This window comes from Sus scrofa, chromosome Y, assembly GCF_054392235.1.
Source record: "Sus scrofa isolate SSC_HxYL_T2T_F1_AM1 chromosome Y, Sscrofa_HxYL_maternal_Yorkshire_Landrace_v2.0, whole genome shotgun sequence".
In the NCBI taxonomy this organism is placed as follows: domain Eukaryota; kingdom Metazoa; phylum Chordata; class Mammalia; order Artiodactyla; family Suidae; genus Sus; species Sus scrofa.
In genome coordinates, this window is record NC_139402.1 from 1,785,827 (window position 1) to 1,791,826 (window position 6,000).

Below are 6,000 nucleotides of genomic sequence, written 5' to 3' on the forward strand. Positions count from 1 at the left end.
AAGAAGCCCAGTCACTGAGTTTAGAGAGAAGGGCCAGTGCACGTCAGCCAACGCCCAGCCACCTATGGGTGTAGATGCCTTAAGGGAAAGAGAGGAGTGCTACTGTAACCAGTGATCATGGGAGTGGCTGTTACCTGCCGCTAGCTGACTGCTACACAAAAGGCAGAACAGTGAAGGTTTTCATGCCGGGGACTGAAATGATGCAATATGTTTGGGGCCTGTGACTATGACCGTGACAGTGAGAAGGATGGTCGTTTATGGGCATGGGATTCCAGATGGTGGTACCACTGTCCAGGGGCAATGCTTATTTTCATATCACATGAATACCACCTTAATTTTAAAAAAGAAGAGGAAGCCCGTAGGTAGCAACCAAGACACACCCATGAAAGGGAGCAGGGAAGGGGCTCGGAAGACAGGGTGTGAGGCCGTGGGATCAGAATGTGACAGGCGAGGTGGCAGGGGCCCCAGCACAGGGCCCGCGAGGAACGAGGCAGGCCCGGCCGTGCCCAGGCAGAAGTGGCCTTCTCCCCGTGCCCCTGGCCCTGTGGCCACTCTCTGCCCTTGATGCGCTTTCTCTATTGTCCCATGAATATTTGAGGCCTCTGAGGAGACCGTTGCTAAGGGTGCCCTGCATTTTACCTGGCTCTAAGACGACCTGGTGACACGGGTCTGATTAGCCATCGGGGGAGAACCAGTGAAGGTGTTTGCAGAAAGTTGGCAGATGCAGGGCTGCCCTGAGGTTTGGAGAACCTAGCGAAGGTTGTCCCAAGCCTGGTGTTGCCTCTGAAAAGGGCAACACCGTTCTTACAGAGATCCCTGTTCCCCGACCCCAGGGTAAGGGCTTCAGTGGGGGCCCCGCAGTTATGTCCTCACCCCAACCCAGAACCTGTGAACCAGGCCGTATTTGGAAACAGGGTCTTTGCAGGTGTGATGAAGGGAAGGGTCTGAGAGGAGGTCGTCCTGGATGAGGGGGGCCCTCCCTCCAAGGACAGTGTCCTCCTAAGAGACACAGACACAGAGCAGAAACCACGGGAACATGGAGGCAGAGACGGGAGGGAGGCGGCCACCAGCCCAGGGCCGCCTGGAGCCCCCAGAAGCTGGAGGAGGCAGGAAGGACCCTCCCCCCGAGTGTCTGGAAGGAGCGTGGCCCGGGGACACTGTGACCTCAGAGTCTGGTCCCCAGGATGGGGGAGGGTGCCCTTGTGCTGTTTTAAGCCCCCCAGTTTGGAGTCATCTGTCGTGGCCACCCCAGGACACTCACAGCCTGGGGTCACTGTTAAAACGGGGCAGTTCTGGTGAGAAAGTCCAGCCAGCTCAGCTTTAATGCAGCCTGGGAGAGCTGGTTGTCAGAGATGCTCTGAGAAAGTGTAACTAGGACATGGTGTCAATTTTGCGTATCTTAAGCGTTCAGGAAGAAGCAGAGGGTGGCGGGCACGGCGTCTGGCAGGAGAGCTGGGTTGCAGGGCAGCGGCGTGTGTGAGTGTGTGTGTGTGTGTGAGTGAGTGAGTGTGTGTGTGTGTGTGTGTCTCTCCTTCCCCTAAGTCCCCATGCCTGCGTCCTCATCCCTGGGAAGGCGACCCTGCCCGCCACCCCCAGCCCCTGGCTGCCACGTGTTTGGCAACATGAGCGGCAGGTTAAAAAGGCCCCCATTCCTTTTCTCGTCTGATTGAATTCCCTCTGCAGCCCCCGGTTCCCCCCGGCGCTGTTTCAGGTTTCGGTGATAAGGAAAAGCACTTCGGCTTCTGACTTGCTTTCCGCCCCCTTCCACTCGATTTCCCGTTCCGGGAGACACTGTGTGTGGTAGAAGAGCATCCAATTCCTTATCCATGGGCAAAAAGCTCCAATGTAATCTGAATATTCAGCGCCTGGCACCCGCAGGGTGAAGGATGGCCTATGGAAATGCTTCTGGTGCAGGTAATCAAAAGGCAGAAGCCACCGCGGGACCGAGGGAAATAATGACGTCTCTTCACTATTCTCGCAAAGTGCAGCAACACGCATCACAGCGCCCAGACGCTGCATCCTCTGATGACCGAACCTGTAACTGCTCCGTCGCAATGGGAGAGAATAACGGCTGGTAAGAAATGAAGATGTAATGGACGCAACCGCCTGGAAAGGCGTCGGGGGCCAGGGCAAGGCGGCAGCTGCCTGCCACCGAGACCGAAGACCAGGACCGTTGTCCTTGTGGGAAATGAGCAGAAGCCGTGGGTCCCACAGACCTGGACATGTTTCCTGAGGGTTGATGGGGAAGATGCATCCTTGGCGGGCGATGGAGAATTGGATGGAATTGGAGGCAGGAGAGGAGACCCAGACACAGAGGAGAAGCCACGGGAAGGGTCTGAGAGGAGGTCCTCCTGGATGAGGGGCTCCTCCCTCCAAGGACAGTGACCTTCTACGAGACAGGAGAGGAGACCCAGACACAGAGGAGAAGCCACGGGAAGGGTCTGAGAGGAGGTCCTCCTGGATGAGGGGCTCCTCCCTCCAAGGACAGTGACCTTCTACGAGACAGGAGAGGAGACCCAGACACAGAGGAGAAGCCACGGGAAGGGTCTGAGAGGAGGTCCTCCTGGATGAGGGGCTCCTCCCTCCAAGGACAGTGTCCTTCTACGAGACAGGAGAGGAGACCCAGACACAGAGGAGAAGCCACGGGAAGGGTCTGAGAGGAGGTCCTCCTGGATGAGGGGCTCCTCCCTCCAAGGACAGTGTCCTTCTACGAGACAGGAGAGGAGACCCAGACACAGAGGAGAAGCCACATAAAGATGGAGGCAGAGACAGAAGTGAGGTGACCACCAGCTCAGGGCCACTTGGAGCCCCCAGAAGCTGGAAGAGGCAGAAAGGACCCTCCCTTGGAGCCTGTGGAGGGAGCACGGCCCCGGGCCCCCTTGACCTCAGACGCCTGTCCCCCAGGACTTGAGCCCAATGACTTTGTGTGGCTTTAAGCCCCTGGTGTGTGGCCATCGGTTGTGGCCGCCCCAGAATGCTCACGCAGCCCCACCTCCACTTGTGGTGGACCCAGAGCCCTCACTCACCATCGCCCACCACCCTTCATCCCCCTCAGAAGAGAAGAGACACTTCTCTGTAAGCCTGGAGTCATTTGATAAGGCTCTTAAGCCAACGACTTTAAATAATGATTCCAGATAATGGGGAAAAACTTCCTTGTTTGGTTACATTGCACGGAGGCAAAAAGCACCCTTGGGAGCCAAGCACTTACTCGGCTGAGAGTCACAAACTTTGAGGATCAGCTCTGATCGGGGCACGGTGAAAAACGCAAATGCTCAGGATGCTCTTCTCCTGTGGGTTCCAGGCTGGTTGGGGCCCCCGCCCACCTGGGCTGGGAGGGGAGCCTTGTGGAATACACCTGCCCCAGAGCGGGAGCGACGCCTCCGCTTCAGTCCAGATAACCTGCCTGTGTTTTTCTTTAATAAACACATGGTCTCCCCTTTGGCTGTTCCCTTAAATTCTCTTCAAAAGCAACTCTGTGATCGGTTCTGAGAGATGTGCATTTTCTGTGGTTTAAAAGTCCTCACTCTGCAAAACTATCTTAGGAAAATCGCCCCGCCTCCCACGCCCATGCTCACTGCCCTGCTATTCACAACAGCCAAGATGTGGAAGTGACCTGAAGGTCCATTGACAGAGGCACAGAGAAAGAAGAGGTGGTCCACATACACAGCGGAATATTACTCAGCCCTGACAAAAGGCGGGTCATGCATTTGCAGCAACATGGATGCAACTAGAGATTTTCCTAGTAAGTGAAGTCTGAGAAAGACAAATATCACATGATATCACTTACGTGTGGAATCTAAAACAAACAAACTAGTGAATAAAACAAGAAGGAAGTAGATTCGGATGCAGAGAAGCAAGGAGAGGTTCCCAGGGGGAGAAGGAAGGGGGAGGGGCAGAAGGGGGGAGCGGGGAGAGGTACAGACGACCATGTATAAGAGAGAAGCTGCAAGGACAGATCATGCAGCGCAGGGAACAGAGGCATGACCTTTCCCCCCCTTCTTTTTAGGGCCGCACCTGCAGCATATGGAAGTTCCCAGGCTAGGGGTTGAATCAGAGGAGCAGCTGCCGACCGACACCAGAGCCACAGCTACACCAGATCTGAGCTTCATCTGCGACCTACACCACAGCTCAGGGCAACGCCGGATCCTTAACCCACTGAGTGAGGCCAGGGATCGAACCCGCATCCTCATGGACACTATGTCAGGTTCTTACCCTGCTGAGCCATAATAGGAACTCCTCGAGCCATTATCTTGTAATAACCTCTAAGGGAGGATAACCTGTCAGATGTGTGAGTCATTACGCTGTACTCCTGAAACGAATATAATATTGTAAGTCAACCACACCTCCGTACTAGTGAGATTCGTTTCCACTGCACCACGGCGGAAACTCCCAGCCCCGGATTCTTTAACCCATTGCGATGTGCTGCGGATCCAACCTGTGCCTCTGCAGAAACTGGAGCTGCTGCAGTCAGATTCTTAACCTACTGCACCGTGGTGGGAACTCCTAGCTAGAGGACTTTTGCTGTGACCTATGATTCCCCTTGGACTCAAAGGAGGTGGAAACTCTTTAGACAACGGGTGTGGTGTATTTTTCTTTCAGTGAACACAGTGTTAAGGGTGCTGGGGGGTTAGACATGGTATTTGTCCTTTTTTAAGACCCACATTTGACTCTGAATGTGAGCTCACATGTTCCTTGATGATGCAGGGTTGTATTTTTCTTTTTTTTTTTTTTTTGCTTTTTTTTTAAGGGTTGCACTGGTGGCATATGGAGGTTCCCAGGCTAGGGGTCGCATCAGAGCTACAGCTGCTGGCCTATGCCGCAGCCACAGCAACGCCAGATCCGAGCCTTGTCTGCGACCTACACCACAGCTCAGGGCAACGTCGGATCCTCAACCTGCTGAGCGAGGGCGGGGATCAAACCCACCACCTTATGGATGCTATTCAGATTCGTTTCTGCTGCGCCACGGCAGGAAATCCCTCAGGGTTTTACTTCTGAGGGCCAAGGTTCGTGCCTTAGATCACGGCACAGCAACAGCGAATTACTTTCTAACCATGGAAGTTTTGGGTGCGATGGGAGAAATCGGAACATCTAAGGAAGTTACAGAGAAAACAGACCCCGGGGACCAAGGACCCTCCCCTGAGCCTCCAGAGGCAGCACGGCCCTGGGACCCCTTGACCTTAGAGGTCTGGTCCCCAGGGCTGGGGGAGGATGGAGGTTTGTGGTTTTAAGCTCCACTGTGTGGTCACCTGCAGCCTCGGGGACCCCGCATGGTGGGGGGTGTCGGGAACGGAACGCAGCCCGTCAGCCTGGGGCTGGGAGTGGGCAGAAGTCCTGACGACTCTCTCAAACGGGGGCGTCTTGTGACAAACCATTCGGACGAGGCTGCCCAGACACCCCGGTCTTTCTCTGGCCGCCATCCCCAAGGTTGACGAGGACACAGGGCTCGGCGGTCCCGGCTGTGCGTTGTGTCCCTCCGGAGCCAGGCAGCAGGCATGTCCTTGGGGGACAGCTGGGCACAGGCTCCTGTTGGCAGCATGGACCTCAGGTTATTTTAAGGGCTCTTCTTCATGCCCCAGAGGTTGCGTACCAGGAAATTTCAGGAAATTGCAGCCACGCCTGGCATTAAGGCTGCATTGCTGTCTGGCTCCAGAATCTGAGGAATGTCATTAACCCTTGACCTCCAGCATCAGCCGCGGTCAGGCACTTCGAGGACAGTGACGCGCTGACCCGTGGGCTTCACGGGGGTGCAGGGGACACAGAGCTCGCGTGGCTTCAGCCGACGCCGTGGTGGGCATTGCCTGTGCTGCCCGGTCATGACGGTTCCATGGCGGCCACAAGTGACCCCCCCATAGCTTCTGGTCACGCGAAAGGCCAGCTCTCAGAGTTGTGGCATTTCTGAGGCTCAGACAGAGCCAGCGCTGTCAGTGGGCACCAAATCATGTCCCATCACCTCCTGCCCCATCGTCAGGGATGCCATCGTTCCAGACACAACTTGCTTCT